Below are 22,374 nucleotides of genomic sequence, written 5' to 3'. Positions count from 1 at the left end.
GTTCAAATATTCACTACGGCTTATTAGTACATCTTGTATTTTATTTATTTATTTATTTATTTATTTATTTATTTATTTATTTATTTATTTATTTATTACCGAGCAAGTGGATGTGCGGTTTGGGTCACGGAGTTTCCAGCTTGCGTTCGGTAGACAGTGGGTTCGAACCCCACTGTCGGCATCCCTGAACATGGTTTTCCGTAGTTTCCCATTTTCACACCAATTCACCTTATTTCGCCTCCAAGGCCGATGACCTTCGATGTTAGGCCCCTTAAAACAACAAGGATCATCATCATTTCGCTCTCTCCCTACTCCTAGCCCTTTTCTATACCATCGTCGCCATAAGACCCATCTGTTTCAGTGCGACGTAAAGCAGTTTGCAAAAAAAAAAAACTATTTAATCCCTTTACCCTCTACGGTTGGTTTTTCCCCGGACTCAGTGAGGGATGCCACCTCCACCGCCTCAAGAGCAGTGTCCAGGACCGTGAAACATTTGGTCGGGGCAGGTGGATCACTACCTTACCCACGGAGCCTCACCTGCTATGCTGAACAGGGGCATTGTGCGGCATGGGGAAGGAATAGGCAAGGGTGAGGGAAGGAATCGGCCGTGGTCATAAGTTAGGAACCATCCTGGTATAAGCCTGGAGAAGAAGTAGGAAACCACGGAAAACTACTTCGAGGATGGCTGAGGTGGTAATCGAACACCCTCTACTCAGTTGACCTCCCGAGGTTAAGTGGACCCCGCTCCAGTCCTCAATACCACTTTTAAACTTTCGTGCCGCCGGGAATCGAACCCGGACCCCAAGGGGTGGCAGCTAATCACGTTAACCGCTACACCACAGTCGGACATATCTTTTATAATATTATTTGTTAAACGTACATTCTAACTGCTAATGGTCTTAACAGAGTTCGGTTTATTTCACTTTCGCTAGAGGCCGCCAATGCGAGACGGTAAAGGTACTCTCTTTTCACCAGAAGGACGCACAATCGATTCCTATCAGAAGACGAAAAATTTAAAAACGAGATTTCTACTTCTGAAGAAGCACACGGCCCGTACGTTCACTCAACGTACACAAAAAAAGAGAACCAAGTCAATTTCTGGACAGCAAAGGTGGTCTGTTTCAGACCAATCACACTGTCGACCAAAAAGGTTATGTACGAACCACTTCCTGCAGTAGATCTTAGTTAACAATGATAAGAAGAAGAAGGTTTATTTTACGTCCCACTTTTACGACTTTCGGAGAGGCAGAGGTGCCAGAATTGTGTCCCGCAAGAGTTTCTTTACGTGCCAGTAAATCTACAGACAAGAGGCTGACGTATTTGAACACCTTCAAATACCACCGGACTGAATCGGGGTCGAACCTGCCAAGTTGGGGTTAGAAGGCCAGCGCCTCAACCGTCTGAGCCACTCAGCCCTGCGTCAAATGAAGGGACTAATGAAGGGCTAACTCGACGTAGGATTAGCACATCATACGAGCAACAACAGCGCAACTAGACGAGATCACACAGCTGGTCGCAAATAGAAGGCTGTGGAGGCACTTAGCTAATTCACAGAAGCTTGGAGGCCGAACGCTGAAAGGTATAGCAGCCTGTAATGGAGTACAGTACTATAGTCAATAAGTTCGTGGACTGGCGCCTATAGTTTAGGCAATACGTCGTACACTCATGTACTACAGTCAATAAGTTCGTGGACAGGCACCTATAGTGTAGGCGATACATCGTACACTTATTTACTACAGTCAATAAGTTCGTGGGCGGGCACCTGTACTGCAGGCAATACGTCGTACACTCGTATACTACAGTGAACATGTTCGTGGACTTGCGCCTATAGTGCAGGCAATACGTCGTACACTCAAGTACTACAGTCAATTAGTTCGTGGACAGGCGGCTACAGTGTAGGTAATACAGCGTACACCTATGTACGTACTACAGTCAACCTGTTCGTGCACTGGCGCTAACAGTTCAAGGACCACATTGTCTATTGATCTACCTTTTCACCTCTTTTTCCTGTCGTGGTGATAGAGACGATTTCGATTTGATCATCTCAAACGTTTCGCTAGCGAATTTAGATAATTTTTGGCAGATCTTGACATTTAACCGTTGCTCAAACTACGGCATTCTCAAGTTCCGCCGCCGACATTCGACTACCCTTCACAACAGAGACCGTAGTTCCGCTTATACTGTATGCAGACAACTGCTTCTTGCTGGGACTAACGAAGAATTGTCACGGCACGTACCTGTAGCGAAACTTATCCGCTATAGTGCACAGACGACAGCGCGTCGGTTTTCCCTATCATCTTTTTTTTCTATTTGCTTTACGTCGCACCGACACAGATATGTCTTATGGCGACGTTAGGAGAGGAAAGGCCTAGGAAGTGGAAGGAAGCGGCCGTGGCCTTAATTAAGGTGCAGCCCCAGCATTTGCTTGGTGCGAAAATGGGAAACTACGGAAAACCATCTTCAGGGCTGGCGACAGAGGGGCTCGAACCCACTATCTCCTGATTACTGGATACTGGCCGCAATTAAGCGACTGCAGCTATCGAGCTCGGTCCGTCATCTTTCATTCCAGAAACTCTCCATCCTCATTTCATAACATCTATCAGTCATTAATAAATCAGCTCGGGAGTAGCGACCCCATTGTACTAACAGCCTATATGTGGTTAATTCATTACATCCCTGATTCGGTCAAAGACTGGAAAACAGGTTGTAGGTTTTCATTCATTCAAAATATAATATGGTATGAGAATATATTCTTTATTTACTCCTAAAAATTGCAATCCTTTTTCTTAATCCTCGTTATCCGGTCGATTAGATTAGATTAGCAGTTTGCCTTTTTCTACCACTGCGAGTATTGTTTCACTTAAGACCTTAAAGCTATATTCGGTGTGGACATTTTTCAAAAAAAACCAAAAAAAGCCTCAGGGTATTGAACCAAGGGAACACACTAAAAAGGAATTATGTAAACAAGTCAATTTGGCTAGGATTTGAATAAAAAATAAAACGATTAAAGCAAGCGATTTTAAGCTGTTTTTCCGGAACTGCATTTACGCTGGAAGCGATTTTCGAAATTTGTTTTATTGTTCGTTTGATAGAGCTGACCACACGACCCCTCGTAATCTGCAGGCCTTCGGTATGAGCAGCGGTTGCTGGGCAATCTTTGTCGTCTGTATGTTAGCGCGTTCAGGCAGTTGAAGATTATTTTGATGTAAATGTTATGAGCAGAAACTATGTGGGATATAATTCCCCTCTGTATCAATCAACAGCGGAGGTGGGAATTGTAGCCCCTGGCTCCTGAAGGATCACGGCGAACACGTGGAGGCGCTAGCTGTAGAGTCTCGTGAGTCTCGAATGAAATTTAAATCATCAGTGATCTGCATTTAGAACTGCCGCTCAGGTGGCAGATTCCCTATCACTTGTTAAACTATTTTTTTTCATAAATCTTTCCAAATGACTTGGGTATTCATGGAACATTTGCCTTGGTGGATTGACTGAGAATGGGCACCGCAATTACAATTTGCAGAACTATCCAACTCCATCTGCATCTTAGATAACCAGATCTGCCTTGTCCAGTTCTTATCCGAATGATGATTCTCCACTGTCGCTTTGGAAGATCAAATCCTTGTACACGTTTAGAAGGGTTCTCAACTAGATGTCTGTTGACTACTGAAGACTGATCCCACAGGACTTTCCATAAACTGTTAACATGAAAAGAGGTCCTTTCAAGATCGGTTGCTGTACTCCAGGGTGCTTTCCTTGATTCCAGTCGTTGATGTTTAATGTTTGTAATATCTTGAGGGATGGGTAGTTGGGGGTTCTGCTTAATGTTTTTCCATACCCTTGGAGAGCTTCTGATCGTCTTAGGGCTGAAGGTGGAAACTGCTGAGAACAGGAAGCCGTAGCGTGTTCGTGCTCCGAATGCATCCCGTGATTATGCGTATTGCCTGATTGAGTTGTACATCAATCTTCTTAGTGTGAACACTATTGATCCAGGAGGGGCAGCATTATTCAGCAAGAGAATATCATAAGGCTAATGCAGTTGATCTTAGAACATGAATATTGGCTCCCCATGATGTACCAACAAGTTTCTGAAGAATATTACGTCTAGTTTTAACTTCAGCAGCTACGTTTGAGAGAAGTTGCTGAAAGTCAAAGTTGTATTAAGTGTTTTTCCCAAGTATTTTGGTTTACTGAAGAACGGCAACACTTGACCTCGGAATATGATTGTTGGTTCGTAATTAGACTGTCTGTTGCGTAAGTGGAATGTAGATATAACTGCCCTCCCGACAGGTCTTCGGATGGCCGTCTTTACTTCAAACGGGTGACCCTTCGAAATCCTGACTGAGAGATTTAACATTTCACTTTACTGTGCGCGTTCCACAGTCACTTCAGTCAGAAGCTCCATTCTATCCGGCTCGAACGCAGGTCTGTTGGCTCTCACAAAGCACGATTGCTGTACACTTAGTTCGACTCAAGACAAGGCCTATTACTTGTACAATCAGTTCACGTGGCCGCCACCTACTCTGAACTCTCAGATCACGACTAATGACTGCCTACTCAACACATTCTCCTCTTCGAGGCGAGCCTGCTTTTATACACTTGGTAAATGAAACGGCGTATGGATTTTCGTGCCGGGAGTGTCCGAGGACATGTTCGACTCGCCAGGTATCTTCGGGGGCGGCCAGAAAACGAGTGTTCTAGTTTCACCTTTCAGAAGATTCATGGAGAAACCAGACGAAAGGTAGAACAGAAGCAGCGGTTATCACGTGCTCGCAGGCCGACCGGTAGCTCCCCGGTCTAACTCACTCACCCCTTCCAGGAACTTTCGAAACGAGCTTCAAGAGATATGGTGGTCGCCTTAACACGCAACAATCTATAGTTTCAACTATTTCTGAGCAAAGTGTACCTGCAAGGAACGTATACAATGTCATGCAATGTCTTTTGTATGCGACTGTACATCGTTTCAAGTCCTGGAGCACCGGGCGAGTTGGCCGTGCGCGTAGAGGCGCGCGGCTGTGAGCTTGCATCCGGGAGATAGTAGGTTCGAATCCCACTATCGGCAGCCCTGAAGATGGTTTTCCGTGGTTTCCCATTTTCACACCAGGCAAATGCTGGTGCTGTACCTTAATTAAGGCCACGGCCGCTTCCTTCCAACTCCTAGGCCTTTCCTATCCCATCGTCGCTATAAGACCTTTCTGTGTCGGTGCGACGTAAAGCCCCTAGCAAAAAAAAAGTCCTGGAGCACCAATTTCAAGCACTCTAACTCACATCAATGGACACAAAAACATCAAGTGCTGAAAAGTGTAAATAAAGCAACAAGAAGGAAACAACCACTGAGAACATTGCCATTGGCTTGTATAAACTTTAAATAACATGACTATTTTTTTTTTATCAAACTCATGTTCCAGTAACGAAGGAAGATGGATGATGAAGGCAATGTCGACATTAATTAATTCACAAGTTGCACGAACAAGTTTGGTACAGCCTGGCTACGTATCCATCAGAGTTTGTCAAATTCTGCATGAATATTCAGGGAAACTCCCAAGAGGCAGACAAAGGAGAGTCTTGTTGACCTAACTCCACTTAGTCTGTGCATGTTGAACTGTTTTTACGTCACAATTAGCTGAAAGAGTTTAATAATTTTTAATAGCGACCCATGCTCAGATTGGTAGAAACTTGTTTTAGGAAAAAAAACGACAAAATCGATTAACAGTTTCATCTTCAGGATTCAGAAACTAGAATAGAACAGAATAGAATTCTCCCATCCCCTTGTTCCGGATCGCTTGAAACTGAGGAAAGAGTATTCACTTACTGAAATTCATTAAATTCGATACATGCATTACATTATCCTTCTTACGATTATTTGACTGTTACGACACTAAATATTATTTATTTTTACGGCTCTTCGGTGTCCCTGAAAACCGTAAAAGTAATTAGTAGGACGTAAAACAACAACATTATTATTGATTTTGTCTTAGAGTTAACAATATTTTATACTCTAGGACAACACGTATCTTCCTGAGCTTGTCCAATGCTTACTTTAGTGTTACAAGTCTTACAGAGTTATTCAACAATTACAAACATACATTATGACTGAGCCAACGGCCGCAGTCGTGCTGAATCACCGGATCCCGTGAGATCTCCGAAGTTAAGCAACATTGGGCGTGGTCACACAAACATACTTCCAAGGCTGAAAAGGTTTTAGGAAGTTCATGCATGTAGTTTCCAAGAAAAGGTAGACTAAATCCTTCAAAAAGTGAACCTATGGGAAAGTGCTATCAAAGTTTCAGTGCATTCCTGAACCATAATTTGGATCGTCGTGATAGGTTTCTTCCAGCCTTCTCTTCAGTTTTCTTATTTTCTCTCGTGCCTCATTTTCCACTTCCCTCAATGCTTTCTCTTTTTCATTGTAAACTTGGATCGTCGTGATAGGTTTCTTCCAGCCTTCTCTTCAGTTTTCTTCTTTTCTCTCGTGCCTCATTTTCCACTTCCCTCAATGCTTTCTCTTTTTCATTGTAAACTTGTACATGGCTCGTACGGTGTGATACCCAACACTATTACTAAGTTTCTTCAAGTTTGACAAGTTGCTATTGTTAAAAGTCATTACAGCATCGTAAACACAAAAATAAATAGCATCAATTGCTACAAAAACTGTTTTGGAATTCTTGACCAAATAACACTGTTGATGCACTCATTTAGATTTTGGGTACGACCCTGTAAACACTTCTTGAGTAACTGTACAGCAGAGAGGTATGTGAAAATAGGCTTAAGTTCCTCTATGACAGCGTACTGTAAACCATCCTTGTGTACAAATATTTTCCCTGCTGTTTGTGCTTTCTTGTGATTGCATCATGTATCAGTTCCTTTGGGGCAGAGTCCGTGGTTCGTTGGAGAATCAGTTGACGCAACGCTGAGAAGACTGCCACGCCCACACTTTTCTAGGTTAAAAGAACGTATGTATTATACACCAAATTAAAGAGAATATTCCAAAGATCAACAATCAGCGAAAAAAACCCGAGCTCGATAGATCCAGTCGCTTAAGTGCGGCCAGTATCCAGTATTCGGAAGATAGTGGGTTCGAACCCTACTGTCGGCAGCCCTGAAGATGGTTTTCCGTGGTTTCCCCATTTTCACACCAGGCAAATGCTGGGGATGTACCTTAATTAAGGCCACGGTCGCTTCCTTCCCATTCCTAGCCCTTTCCTGTCCCATCGTCGCCATAAGACCTATCTGTGTCGGTGCGACGTAAAGCAACTTACAAAAAAAAACTTTCAGCAAAAAAAAAAAGGAAAATGATAAATTTCATCATTATCCACCATACCGAAGCCCCGTGACAATACCTTGGCCCTTAAGCGAGAGCTCAGAACACAGGACTGACTACCTTCAGCACAAGACGTTCTACAAGTTTCTCGCCACTGTTTTTGTTCCGAAAGAGAGATACGAGACTCTTCCGTCAAGCGGCTGCAATCTAATGAGAGGGGCGAGGAGAGGAGCTGAGGGGAGTCAAACGAGGGGGTTGGAAAAAAAAGAGAATAACGAGTTGGCCTATTGTAATACACTCTGACGCGACCCCACCGACGTTTATGGTAACATGCAAAGCTCTTCTTTCATCAAGATTCTCGAGCTTTCTACCAAAATTAACAGAGAAAACCACGCTTAACCTGGAAACTATTATACAATAACAGTAAAAGATATTTACAAAATGTCTATCCCACAGCTTTGGATACAAACCACTAAAAGTAGAGAGACAAGAGCTTATTCCAGTGAGCTATTTAATCGGTGGAATGCGTTATTGTTCCACTAAGATCGAGTTGGCCGTGCGGTTATGGGCATGCCACTCTGAGCTTGCATTCGGGAGGGTTCGAACCCCACTTTCGGCAGCCCTGAAGATGATTTTTCGTGGTTTCCCATTTTCACACCAGGCAAATGCTAGGGTTGTTACTTCATTAAGGCCACGGCAGCTTCCTTCCCACTCTTAGCCCTTTCCTGTCCCATCGTCGCCGTAAGACTTATCTGCTCGGTGCAACGTAAAGCCAATTGTAAAGAAAAAAGCACCAATCTATCGAACTACAAAAGAAGGTCCATTTAACACGTTTGTCGGGAGACATGCTTTATAGCTTAACAATGGTAAATGGGCAACACAAAATTGAGAAAATATAGTACGCTACAACAGAACACAATTTTATGAGACACACTGTACTAAAGTACACACATTCGACATTCCATTCGTCACTCGATCGTATGTTCAATTTATCGTTCACAGAGTAAACTTTTCTTTTCTGTGACAGCACAGCACCTGCGCCGAACTCAAGACTTAACTAGGAGATAGCCTGACAAAAGCTAAAAACCAACGCGGTCACCTGTCTCATAAGCGCGGGTTCAGGCAAACAAGTTTAAGTTGTTGATGAAGATGGGAGAAGATCATTTAAATTTTCCCGTGTGTTCACAAAAGCTTGGCCAATTGTTCACGTCCCGTTATTTATGTGAATAGACAGGCACAAAGTTTCTGAAGCCCCACCCAGTCATCCCTTGAAGTTCTGTTTAGCGCGGAGTCGGTTACAGTTATAGATTGTAATGCAGAATCCTTCTATGTAGTTCGTCACTACATTTTATATATGAATTTTATTGTAGTTCGGAGACATGCTTTACACTGCGTTCAATCCGAATCCGCGAGGAATCGGACTGCAGCTAACCGGGCTTCCACTGTACTCTTCAAGAAATTTTGGGCCGGGCTAAGTGGTTCAGGCGGTTGAGGCGCTGGCCTTCTGACCCCAACTTGGCAGGTTCGATCCTGGCACAGTCTGCAGGTATTTAAAGGTTCTCAAATACGTCAGCCTCGTGTCAGTAGATTTAGTGACACGTAAAGAAACTCCTGCGGAACTAAATTCCAGCACACCGGAGTCTTCAAAAACCGTAAAAGGAGTTAGTAGGATGTAAAAACAATTATGATTATTATTATTATTATTATTATTATTATTATTATTATTATTACTAAAATCGTATAAAATACTATCCATACAGGAGCACTATAACACCAAGAATATAAAATGAAACATGCCCTTATTCGCTGAAATGTCATCGGACGACAGAAATGAAAGGGACAATCCCTCCGAGACGGGGATGGGCAGCCAGGTTATATTCAACTAGAACTTCCCTTTTCTTATGGAAAACGAAAGAGCTGAAAAACCTGATCTACATGAGAATTCGAACCCGGGAGCTAATCTCTGGACGTGTGCTTCAACCCATTCCATTAATATGATATACGAGAGACAAAATGCTTGATGCTGAAGTAGTTTTCTATAGAAACATCAGAGGGGAACGGACTGAATTATTGTGAATTCACTTGACGTGATGGTGGTGGTGGTGGTGATTATTGTTTCAAGAGGAAGACAAGGGCCTCGAGGTTTGTGAAAATGAAAGACTCCCTAGACCTCGATTGCTCTTATACCGTCGGTATCGGAAAAGAACAAGAGTTGACCAATGGAGGTCGAAAAGGACAGATGAAAATGAGGAGCCGGGCACAAGTAGGTGGAAGCAATGCCAGGACTCAGCTAAGGGCCCTGAGGTCACCAACCCACGCCACCAAGTTAAGAGCCCCTGGGGCCCGTTTTAGTCACCTCTTACTGAGGATACCGTGAGTGTTATTCTACCGCCCCCACGCACAGGGGTTTATCGGCAAAAGTAAAATAAGAGCCACGAAGGGTGTGAAGATGAAAGACTCCCTAAGCCTCACAAACCTAATATCGTAGAGTTCAAAAGAGGATAAAGGTTGACCAAGAGAGGGCGGATAGGAGAGATAACAGTTAGGAGAAGGCACAAGTAAGCTGAAGAAACGCAGGACTCAGCTACAGGCCCCATGGTTCTCATCACACTCTCCCAAGATAAGGGATTCAGACCCTTCAGTCACCTCTTACGACAGGCAGGGGATACCGTGGATGTATTCTACCGTCCCATCCACAGGGGATAATTCACATATCCCTGCACTAGTGTCCACTGCCAGTTACGTCACAAACAGACTCACTTATTTTGAAATATATGAAGTTCCTTTGTTTAAAGGGTAACTTCATTTAAAGCGGCCGTTACCTAACAAGAGAGCGTCTGAGTGATCTCTAGGGCCCGGAATGTTATAACCTAAAAATGTTAGAAATATGACAATAAATATGACTTAAACGTTTTTGGTCACGTTTTCGAAATATTAAAAATCTTGCCGCTGTTTAAATTAACATTATATTGAAATGGTACTTTTAAAATCTAGAATAATAAATAATAATTAATGAGTTATTATTATTATTATTATTATTATTATTATTATTATTATTATTATTATTGTCCGCCTCTGTGGTGTAGTGGTTAATGTGATTAGCTGCCACCCCCGGAGGCCCGGGTTCGATTCCCGGCTCTGCCACGAAATTTGAAAAGTGGTACGAGGGCTGGAACGGGGTCCACACAGCCTCGGGAGGTCAACTGAGTAGAGGTGGGTTCAATTCCCACCTCAGCCATCCTGGAAGTGGTTTTCCGTGGTTTCCCACTTCTCCTCCAGGCGAATGCCGGGATGGTACCTAACTTAAGGCCACGGCCGCTTCATTCCCTCTTCCTTGCCTATCCCTTCCAATCTTCCTATCCCTCCACAAGGCCCCTGTTCAGCATAGCAGGTGCGGCCGCCTGGGCGAGGTACTGGTCATACTCCCCAGTTGTATCCCCGACCAAGAGTCTGAAGCTCCAGGACACTGCCCTTGAGGCGGTAGAGGTGAGGTCCCTCGCTAAGTCCGAGGGAAAAACCGAACCTGGAGGGTAAACAGATGATGATGATGATGATGATTATTATTATTATTATTATTATTATTATTATTATTATTATTATTATTATTATTATTATTAATTGAATATATTTAATTACTCATTCCAGAGGTAACTCTCGACCCTACACAAAATGAAATAAGTGTCACATTTCGATGGGCGATAAGAAATCATTACAGTAGCAAATTAACATTTTAAAGTTTTCAACGAGAAGAGGACTCCTCAACTTCGCAGGATGTTATTGGGCCATATTTGAAACACGTCAAATCATATGAGCTCAATTTAAGCTCACTATTCTGTCGCTTTCTATGCATCTATATATTTCTTTCTTTCTTAATCTGCTTACCCTCCAGGGTTGGTTTTTTTTCCCTCGGCCACAGCGAGGGATCCCACTTCTACCGCCTCAAGGGCAGTGCCCTGGAACTTCAGACTCTAGGTCGGACGATAGAACTGGCGTGGATGACCAGTACCTCGTCCAAGCGGCCTCACCTGCTATGCTGAACAGGGGCCTTGGTGGGGGATGGGGAAATTGGAAGGGATAGACAAGGAAGAGGGAAGGAAGCGGCCGTCGCCTTAAGTTAGGTGCCATCCCGGCATTTGCCTGGAGGAGAAGTGGGAAACCACGGGAAACCACTTCCAGGATGGCTGAGGTGGGAATCGAACCCACCTCTACTCAATTGACCTCCCGAGGCTGAATAGACCCCGTGGCAGAGCAGGGAATCGAACCCGGTTCTCCGGGGGTTGGCAGCTAATCACACTAACAACTATACCACAGAGGCGGACCTAAATATATATATTTCTAAGAAAGATATTTGTAAGAAATTACAGATATCAATTCGGATGTGTGAAAAATCCATCTGTGAGACGACTGATAGCAGGTATGCGAAAATGGAATAAAGAGATAAAAATATGACAAAAACACGAAAATTCACGGGCAAATATGACCATAATATGAAAAATTACCGGAAAATATAATCGGTGAAAACTGCATAAATTCAGTCACCGTAGATAAAATCATGTATTTTCAATGGAAATAACATAAAGAAATAAAATATGACATGTCATAAGCATCCGGGCCCTAGTGATCACACACAGGAATCTCGCGCTCACTGAACAGCTCGGAGAAATAGCTATCAAATTATCCTCAGAGTCTCCTGTAAAACCAAAAACCAAACCCCGTGGCGCAACAGCCCCGAAAGACCATGGCCTACCAAGCTACTGTTGCTCAGGCCGAAGACGTGCAGATTACGAGGTGTCGTGTGGTCAGCACGGCGAATACTTGCGGCCATTATCCTTGGTTTTCTAGACCGTGACCGCTATCCCACCGTCAAATAGCCCCTCAATTGCATTCACGTAAGCTGGGTGGACCTCGAACCAGCTCTCACATTCAGATAAAAATTGGCGGTAGGCTATCACTATTTTAACGGCCACAGGATTTTGAGAGTTTCGAAGACTTATTTATAATTATTATTAAAGATAGAGTCCGCCTCTGTGGTGTAGTGGTTAGTGTGATAAGCTGCCACCCCCGGAGGTCCGGGTTCGATTCCCGGCTCTGCCACGAAATTTGAAAAGTGGTACGAGGGCTGGAACGGGGTCCACTCAGCCTCGGGAGGTCAACTGAGTAGAGGTGGGTTCGATTCCCACCTCAGCCATCCTGGAAGTGGTTTTCCGTGGTTTTCCACTTCTCCTCCAGGCGAATGCCGGGATGGTACCTAACTTAAGGCCACGGCCGCTTCCTTCCCTCTTCCTTGCCTATCCCTTGCAATCTTCCCATCCCTCCACAAGGCCCCTGTTCAGCATAGCAGGTGAGGCCGCCTGGGCGAGGTACTGGTCATTCTCCCCAGTTGTATCCCCGACCAAGTGTCTGAAGCTCTAGGACACTGCCCTTGAGGCGGTAGAGGTGGGATCCCTCGCTGAGTCCGAGGGAAAAGCCGAACCTAGAGGGTAAACAGATGATGATGATGATTAAAGATAGATATTAAATATTATTCAATAGCATGTGGTACATTTGGAATGAGGGTAGTAACTCTGTGTAGTATGGGTCTGCAATATGAGATAAAAAAAGACATAATTTAAGAGGTCGGGAGTGATATTACGAGAAACTTCAAAGCGTCCGGCCCCGGGGTGTAGGGAGCAACGCATCCGCCTGTCACCCGGTGGCCCCGGGTTCGATTACAGGCCGGGTCAGTGGCTTTTAATTGTAAATTATTAATATTCCTGGCCTGGGGACTGGGTGTTTGTGTCGTCCTTAACGTTCCTTTCCTCACATTCAACACTTTACACTTCCGACATTTACAAAATACACGCAGATTCCTCATATATGGTGCAGTATGGGCAAAAGATCTTTCTAGGTCGACTCCCCGAACATATACCAATAAAAAAACTTCAAAGTTGTTTTCTAAATTGTTTTCGCTGTTTCATTTTCTCATAGTAACGCCTATTAATTTTATTCCTTAATCATTCACTTTCTTTCTTAATCCCGTTTACCTTCCAGGATAGGTTTTTCCCTTGGACTCAGCGAGGGTTTCCACCTCTCCCGCCCCAAGAGCACTGTCCTATAGCGTGAGACTTTGGGTCGGGGGATACAACTGGGAAGGTGGACCAGTACCTCGCCCAGGCGGCCTCACCTGCTATACTGAACAGGGGCCTTGTCTGGGGATGGGAAGATCGGAAGGGACAGACAAGGAAGAGGGAAGGAAGTGGCCGTGGCCTTAAGTACCATCCCGGCATTTGCCTAGAGGAGAAGTGGGAAACCACGGAAAACCACTTCCAGGATGGCTGAGGTGGGAATCGAACCCACCTTTACTCAGCTGACCTCCCAAGGCTGAGTAAACCCCCTTCCAGCCCTCGCACCACTTTTCAAATTTCGTGGCAGAGCCGGGAATCGAACCCGGGCCTCCGGGGGTGGCAGCTGATCACACTAACCACTACACCACAGAGGCGGACATTATTATTATTATTATTATTATTATTATTATTATTATTATTATTATTATTATTATTTTGCAGCACGTAGCCTCCTCTTGTTTTCTGGTATTTCATCATCATCATCATCATCATCATCATCTGTTTACCCTCCAGGTTCGGCTTTTCCCTCGGACTCAGCGAGGGATTCCACCTCTACCGCCACAAGGGCAGTGTCCTGGAGCTTCAGACTCTTGGTCGGGGGATACAACTGGGGAGTATGACCAGTACCTCGCCCAGGCGGCCTCGCCTGCTATGGTGAACAGGGGCCTTATAGGGGGATGGGAAGATTGGAAGGGATAGGCAAGGATGAGGGAAGGAAGCGGCCGTGGCCTTAAGTAAGGTACCATCCCGGCATTCGCCTGGAGGTGAAGTGGGAAACCACGGAAAACCACTTCCAGGATGGCTGAGGCGGGAATCGAACCCACCTCTACTCAGTTGACCTCCCGAGGCTGAGTGGACCCCGTTCCAGCCCTCGTACCACTTTTCAAATTTCGTGGCAGAGCCGGGAATCGAACCCGGACCTCCGGGGGTGGCAGCTAATCACGCTAACCACTACACCACAGAGGCGGACTTTCTGGTATTTAAGACATTAGACACAATAGTAAGTTCTCGGCGATATACACGTTCTACCCAAACACTAAAAGCGTCTTAACATTTTTCTTTCCATGTACCCTTTGTAGAGGAAAGTAAGTCTACGTTAAAAATCCCTGATCTGGCCGGGAATAGAACCCGTGACCTCCAGGTAAGAGACGGGCACTGTATCCCTATACCGTGTGACCGGCTGTAAGTCTCAAATAATTTTCTTTATTCCATGAAAATAAACATTCTCGCCTTCTGCGGTACACGGAAAAGCACAGATAATGGATATTCGGCTTAGAAGAGGTGGGGGCTAGTGCAGATGCTTTGGCTGTTCCCCTCTTAATAACCTCATACGACATGAAGGGGAGTAGAAATAATGAACACAGCTGTGAGGTCGCATCCGGGAGATAGTGGGTTCGAACCCCACTGTCGGCAGCCCTGAAGATGGTTATCCGTGGTTTCCCATTTTCGCACCAGGCAAATGCTGGGCCTGTACCTTAATTACGGCCACGCTGCTTCCCTCCCATTCCTAGGCCTTTCTTGTCCCATCGTCGCCATAAGCCTTATTACGGGGAAGATAAAGAGTTCCGATCAATCGAAAGAAAAATCAGTGTATCCCCAAAAGAATGGTAAGTCTAGCGCATTGTGAGAAAATGAAAGACAATCTAGACCTGGTAAAAAATATTCTTCTTCTTATTCCGCTTTACCGACACCTGCGGGAGTGAACTGTATCTAACAGGTGGATTTGACATTTTTACGGGCGGAAGCCCTTCCTGGCACAATCCTATATGGAGGGAAGTAATCACTATTGTGCGTTTCTGTAGTGGTTGGTATTGTGGTGTGTTGTGTTTTCTGAACATGAAGAGGGGAGTGTTGGGACAGACACAAACAGCAGTCCCCGAGCCAGAAGAATTAATCATACGCTATTAAAATCCAAATCCCGGCCGGGAATCGAACCCCGGACCCTCTGAACCGAAGGGTGGTACGCTGACCATTAGGACAAGGAATCGGAACTCGTAAATATACTATTCATTGTTTTCTTATATTTATTATTATTATTATTATTATTATTATTATTATTATTATTATTATTATTAAGCCCGCCTCTCATCGGTGGGTTCCGTGGTTCAAACTCCGGTTACACCATATGATTTGTGCTGGGCACGGTGGAGGCGCTACAAGTTTATCTCCCGGTATTCCGGTGTTCCCTGTCATCTTTCATTCCAGCAACATTCTCCAAAATCATTCGGTCATTAATCATTGCCCAGAGGAGTGCGACAGGCTTCGGCAGCCGGCACAATTCCTATCCTCATTTCATTCCTGAACTGGTCGAATGACTGGAAACAGGCTGTGAATTTTTTCATTATTATTATTATTATTATTAGCCAGCACTATGGAGTAGACGTAACGTGCCTGTCTCTTATTCCTAGGCCCTGGGTTCGTATTCCAGCCAGTTTAAGGTATTTTTTTATGTCACATCGACATAGATAGGTCTCATTGCATCAATGGGATAGGGAAGGGTTGAAGTGGAAAGGGAACAACCGTGGCCTTTATTAAAGTACATCCCCAGGATTTTTTGGTATGGAAACAGGAAACCAAGAAAAACCATCTTCAGAGTTATCGATAGTGGTATTCGAACCCACTATCTCCCGAATGCAAGCTGTCAGCTACGCGACTGGACTGAGGAGTAGAACGGGGTTCACATAAAGCGAGATTTTCTCAAGCTCTTAGTTGCTGGAATAAAGCACACAGTGAGAAGATGACGCCACTGACCTGGTGGACATGGACGAACACTGGTTGTCATGGTTACAATGATGTAGGGAAATTATGACGCTAATTGAAGATAGACTCAAAAAAGTCTATTTCAAAAACATGAACGCCATCATCGCGCAGTTGAATTCTTACCCAAATTTCCACCAATGTTTTAATTGAGACAACCTAATAGTTTTTAAAGTTTGTGTTAGAGGTAGTAGTAACGATCCAATTTGTCCAGACAAGGGATGGACCTGACTTACAGGAAGTTGCGCAACACTCTGTAACTAACCTGACACGGCAACTATTCAGTGGATAAAACAAGCTCCTAAGCGCTAATTTCTATTTGTCATTTGGTGATTGTGAGCACCGCCCATATGTAATGCTAAGTACATAAGCACCGTGAAATCGAATTAAATTAACCCCATAGTACTACAGCCCTGAAGGGCCTTGGCCTACCAAGCGACCAATACTCAGCTCAAAGGCCTACAGATTACGAGGTGTCGTGTGGTCAGCACGACGAATCCTCTCGGCTGTTATTCTTGGCTTTCGAGACCGGGGCCGCTATCTCACCGAAAGATAGCTCCTCAATTCTAAGCACTTAGGCTGAGTGGACCTCAAACCAGCCCTCAGATCCAGGTAAAGAAACCTGAACTGGTCGGGAAGCGAACCTGGGGCGAATAGCTTTATTAAATACATTTTTAACACACAACAGGCTAATGTGATACTTAAACTTGAACGAACCTCAGAATTGCAGTGATGTCCAGGGAGAAGTCGCGTATAAATACACGTATGCTGTACAGTTAATCGTGATCGAGCTTTGTTCTGAAGGGGAGAAAACTTTCTGGCACACGTAGGTTATCCTGAGCATAATCAAGCATTCAAGAGAATACACCACAGTATTTGCAGAACCTTCCGGTATCTCCTGTTCCCCAAAGAGATTACGAATTTCTCTTTTTCGAACTAATATTTCAGAGCTAAGGACCCCGAGCGGAGTTGCCACGCCTATGGAGCCAAGCTCTACATTCGGGACACGCATAGGTTCGAACCCCACCGTCGGCTGTCCTAAGAATGGTTTTCTGTGGTTTCCCATTTTCACTTCCAGGCAAATGCCGGGACAGTTCCTGTTCACAGGCCACAGGCGATTCCTTCCACCTCCTTACCCAATTTAATTCACTATCATTCATCACCTTCATTAGCTCCTCAACGAGGCTGGCGTCAGGAAGGGCATCCGTCGTAATAACATGCCATTTAAATGAATCGCACCCCATCTCCGATCCCGGGGTTAAGCGGTTTGGGTCACTTAGCTATCAGTTTGCATTAAGAAATAGTGGGTTTGAACCGCACTCTCGACAGCCCTGAAAAGGGTTTTCCGTGGTTTCCCCATTTTCACACCATGCAAATGCTGGGGTTGTACCTTAATTAACCCCACGATCGCTTTTTTTTCTCACTTCTAGTCCTTTCCTATCCGTCCGTCACCACAAGACCCATCTGCGTCGGTGCGACCTAAAGCCAATTGAAAAAATGGGAAAAAGAATAAATATCGGGACTAAGGGGAAGATGGTGATGATTATTGTTTTTTAAAGGTGCCTAACAGTTAGGTTATCGACCCATAATGGTACGAGGTGTTACGAAATGCAAACTAAAACTTCAAAATGTAGCCACTGACTAAAATCTAAAACGAATGGTGATGAGAAAATGAGTGTGAAATAAAAACAATCAGTGGATCAAATTTGGGATGATGCTTAGTAACTAAAGGGGTCCAAAATCCAGGTCACCCGCCCATCACAATGGTACTAATCAGTAGTAAAGCAGTATCACGGTGCTCTTCTTACAGTGGTACTAATCACAGGTAACGTAGACTCATGGGGTTTCTCGCATGGTGCTACTAATCACAGGCAATGCAGACCCATTGTGTATCGCACATTATGGTAACGACCACAGGCAATAAAAGCCCATGGTGTTCCTCACATAATGGTGCTAATCGCAGGCAACGCAGACCAATGGTTTTCCTCAAATAGTAGTACTAATCAATAATATTAATGTTATGTTATTTGTTTTACGTCCCACTGTCTACTTTAACGGTTTCCGGAGATGCCAAGGTGCCGAAATTTAGTCCCGCAGGAGTTCTTTTACGTGCCAGTAAAGTTACTAAACGCGGGGGTCAGCCAAACGGTGGTATTTCTCACATAGTAGTACTAACCACAGGCAACGTAAACCCATGGTGTTTCTCATAAAGTGGTACTAATCACAGGTAACAGAGACCCATTCTGAACACAGTGGAACCGACCAGTGGAATACACACATCTTTAGCAACACTCACGACCCATAGGTTCCTCACGTAATGGTACTAATCACAATTATTCTCATATTTCTAATTTTATCATCCCTTGGTCGCCCCTTTTAGTCGCCTCTTACGATAAACAGGAGATACCGTAGGTGTAGTTTTCGTCTGCGCTCCCCACCCACAGGGTGTACATTTCAGGACTGGGGCTCCATCAATTCAAATTTCAAATACAGAATTTCAGAACCTAATGTGCACCTCAACACACTGCGCTCCACCACAGGTCACGAAAGCGATGATTATTTAATGCCCAATCACATATCTGGTGTGCGTGAGAACACTTTCGGGGGGAAAAGCAGACTCAGGATGGCCTCTCAGAGCGAGTCGGCTGCGTGGTTCGTGTCTTGTAGTTCTGAGCTGGCATTTGGCGGGTAGTGGGTTACAAAACTACTGTCAGCAGCCCTGAAGATCTATGGTTTTTCATTTTCATATCAGTCAAAAGCTGCGCCTGTACCTTAATTAAAGACACGGCTCCGACCTTCTCAGTCCTGACCTTTCGTCGCCATTAGGACCTGCCCGAGTCGGTGAGATGTAAAATGAAGGAGATAAAAATTCTTCATAATCAAACTACACAACTTTGCAGTACGGTAGCCTCTTAGTCCCACCGTGGAGCGTACGGTATATTAACAAGTTAGCTTACCTTCGTTATGGGACTATATATTCTGGCATGTGCTTATAGAACTGCATCCTTCAAACTAAATAAATTATTGTTGAACATCACGACTGCCTGGTGGTAAGAGTAGAGGTGATTAGGACAGTGAGTTAACTTTCTACCCTGACGACAACATGTCTTAACTCCGTGACTGTTAAGTGGATTTATTTCACTTGGAAAACAACGTAGAGGTAGAAAGTGCATCGAAGCACGAGAGAATCACATTCAGCTCTTTGAAGTTGATATATCACTGGCCAGAAAAAAAAGATCACTCCAGTGAACTCAGAAATAACTAGGATTTCCACCATCAAAATGACTGCTTCAGTTTTATTATACACTAAGTAATTGAATTATTTGTTGGGGACATTAGTCCGTTCGCATCTTAATCCATACAGCAGGAATATTCAGCCTGGAGAGGATACAACCCGCTCTACAAAGGCGATAGAGTAGTTGCCGTAATGTCAGGAAAAACCTGAAGAGACATGGTTACATATTTCGTTGCGATGTGTGGGTGCCGCATGAACTCAGCGGAATTCGGTACAGCGCGTGTCCATATGTGACTCCCTTCTGAGGCGCAATTAGCATGATTCATTCCTGAAACGTCTGGTGACGGGTGATGAGAAGTGCGTAAATAACAATAACGTTATAGGTGTTTACGTCCCACTAACTACTTTCACGGTCCTCGGAGAAGCCGAAATGCTGTAATTTAGTCCAGCAGAAGTTCTTTTACGTGCCAGTAAATCTACCAACACGAGGATGATGTACTTGAACACCTTCAAATACCACCGGACCGAGCCAGGATCGAACCTGCCAAGTTGGGGTCAACAGGTCAGAGCCACAGCCGTCTGAGCCATTCCGCCCCACTCGAAGTGGGTTACATATGGCAATATTGTAATGATAACGTGAACCTCCAGTTACAGTTGTTAAACCAAATCTCAATTTCAGAAAAGTGCTGCTTTACATTTGGCGGGATTGAAAAGGCATTCTCTACTATGAACTGCTTACTAATGGACCGATCATCAATTCAGTGAGATATTCTTCTCAGCTGGACCATCTGGAAGAAGCCATTGGAGAGAAACGGTCATAATTTATTAACAAACAATGAAGTGACGTTCCATTACGACAACGCGAGACCACACCTCTCTACTGCGGCTCGTCAGGTGTTGCTGCCTATTGGCTGGGAAGTGCCACCTCATCCGCCTTATTCTCCTGATATTGCTCCACCATATTGTTATCTATTTCTATCCCTGCAGAAATTTTCGGAAATAAAGGCTTGCTTCGTTGGAGGACTGCAGAATTAGCATCTAACAGTTCATCCAACAGAAACCTGCAAGTTTTGGGGAAACTGATATTTTTAAGCTACCGGGAAATAGTAAAAAGTTACTGATAATAATGGAGAGTACTATAGAAAATAAACCTTGTGCGGCGAAATAATGAAGATTGAGAGAATTAGAAATAATTTTGATTACACCCTGATGTAGATGTTCTTAAATGCATTTATATTTCCTTTTGCCTGCTTCCCTGACAAATGAGTGAATATAATTTACTTTTGTAGATTATCAATGTCTCCCATTGCGCCGATGATGCTGCTCTACTAACCTACTTCCTTCTATCCTATTAACATAGAGAAAATGTAAGCATATACTCAGGTGTCCTTGCACTGGAATGGCTGGGACTTACGTTGGCAACTTGTCCGTCCACCTCGTTAGGTGGGCATGCATACCTTGCAGGCGTTTTGAATGGTGAAAACAACGGATTTTTGTCCCTACCAAATACGCATAGCCATCGTTTGGGAAAAATGGCACTGTGATCCACCTGGTGAGTGTAGTAGTAGGGCCTGGCACGTAACTGCAATGTCGTCAGACCTAGTACTGAGTAACAATAGGGAAAAAACCTTCGATCGTGGGCAGATTTTCGGCGCCAGATGCCCGAACATTCCACCTTGGAACACGTGCAAGCACTGGGCTTTCGACACGCCACCGATTCAAGAGTGCACCGTGAGTACGTGGACTGTCACAAAACCACCACCACGAGGGTTCAATTGCCATGGTGCACAATGTGTTGTTGATAAGGGTTTCCGTCGGCTGATAAATGGGTTACAGTTCAGCAGATCTCCCCCTAATTCAGTGCCGGAATACAACCGAATATTATTATCAATATTAAATGCGCACAAACGTGCATATAATTATGTAACATAATATGAATTATACAACTGTTCTTTACTGTATTCCATTAATGATTGTGTTGTCCTAGTACACATGCTAAATTGGTGGCGTTCACGTATCCTCTGGTACAAGTTGCATACACATTGCGGTGCGTAAGGTGTGGTGAAATCCATGAACAGCCAATCTGGTCACAGCACTGCGTAAGTCTGAGTTTGCTTCCATCCAGTTACGATCAATCATTGCATCTGTGCTGTAGAAATCCAACCAAATTTCATTCCCCTTTTTAATACTATTCTTTAGTTAAGGTAACTTCCTGAGGTGTTGATGACAGGTATAGTCTTCGTCTCAGATCTTCTGTAAGGAAACATTCGTTCGTAAGCTCGTAAGTCAATCTTGACAGAATTTTCTTTGAGACACCCAAGACCTCTTTAAGAAATCTGGCTTTAACACTTTCAATAATGGAAAGATCGGACACTGTTAGTTTTTCACATGTAAGTTCTATGCCGTACGTCAGCACTGGCAATATCATCGTATAAAAAAGTGCCATGGCAGTTTGAAGAGCTATCTTAGTCGGATCCTTTATATCATATATCCCTCTGATGGCTGCAGCCGCTCTTTCTCTTATGTGAATTCGGAATGATGAACCGGCGGTTCTAGGGAGATACCCAGGTATCTGAAGGAGTTTATTATTTTTAGTTCGTCTGATCCATAGAAAAGTTTGTAATTTTCAGATATTCTTCAACCTTTCCTGAATACCATTTGAACCGTCTTGTTTTCATTTAAAATCATTCGATTTTCTTCAACCCAGGAATGTAACCTGGTAAAAGAATCTTGAAGAGCCTGTCTGTCATGGGAGCCGATTTTAATGTCATCTGCATATAGATATATTCATACCGAATTTTGTTTTACAATGTCCGTGATGTCTGCCGTTGCCAATATTAGTAAGAGTAGACTTATCAGATCACCTTGTAAGACTCCGTTCGTTTGTACAGTGGGTGATGATGACGATATACCATCTGTAATTTGAACATAACTGTTTTGGAGAAGATTTCTTATTATAAGTTACAACAGAATATGAGTATTCATACGATTCAGAGCCATCTCCTCGCAATAGGGTACAG

The 22,374-nt window shown here is 44.1% G+C and overlaps 1 protein-coding gene across 1 annotated transcript in view; it reads right to left on the bottom strand.

Annotated features, from left to right (window-relative positions):
* The window catches only part of Myo81F (Myosin 81F), a 718,007-nt gene that overhangs the window by 389,403 nt on the left and 306,230 nt on the right, over window positions 1-22,374 (bottom strand). The gene's annotated exons all lie outside the window — the stretch shown is intronic.

This window comes from Anabrus simplex, chromosome 1 (assembly GCF_040414725.1).
Source record: "Anabrus simplex isolate iqAnaSimp1 chromosome 1, ASM4041472v1, whole genome shotgun sequence".
In the NCBI taxonomy this organism is placed as follows: domain Eukaryota; kingdom Metazoa; phylum Arthropoda; class Insecta; order Orthoptera; family Tettigoniidae; genus Anabrus; species Anabrus simplex.
Note: the sequence above shows the minus strand (reverse complement) of the source record. Positions and strands in the feature narration are given on the sequence as shown.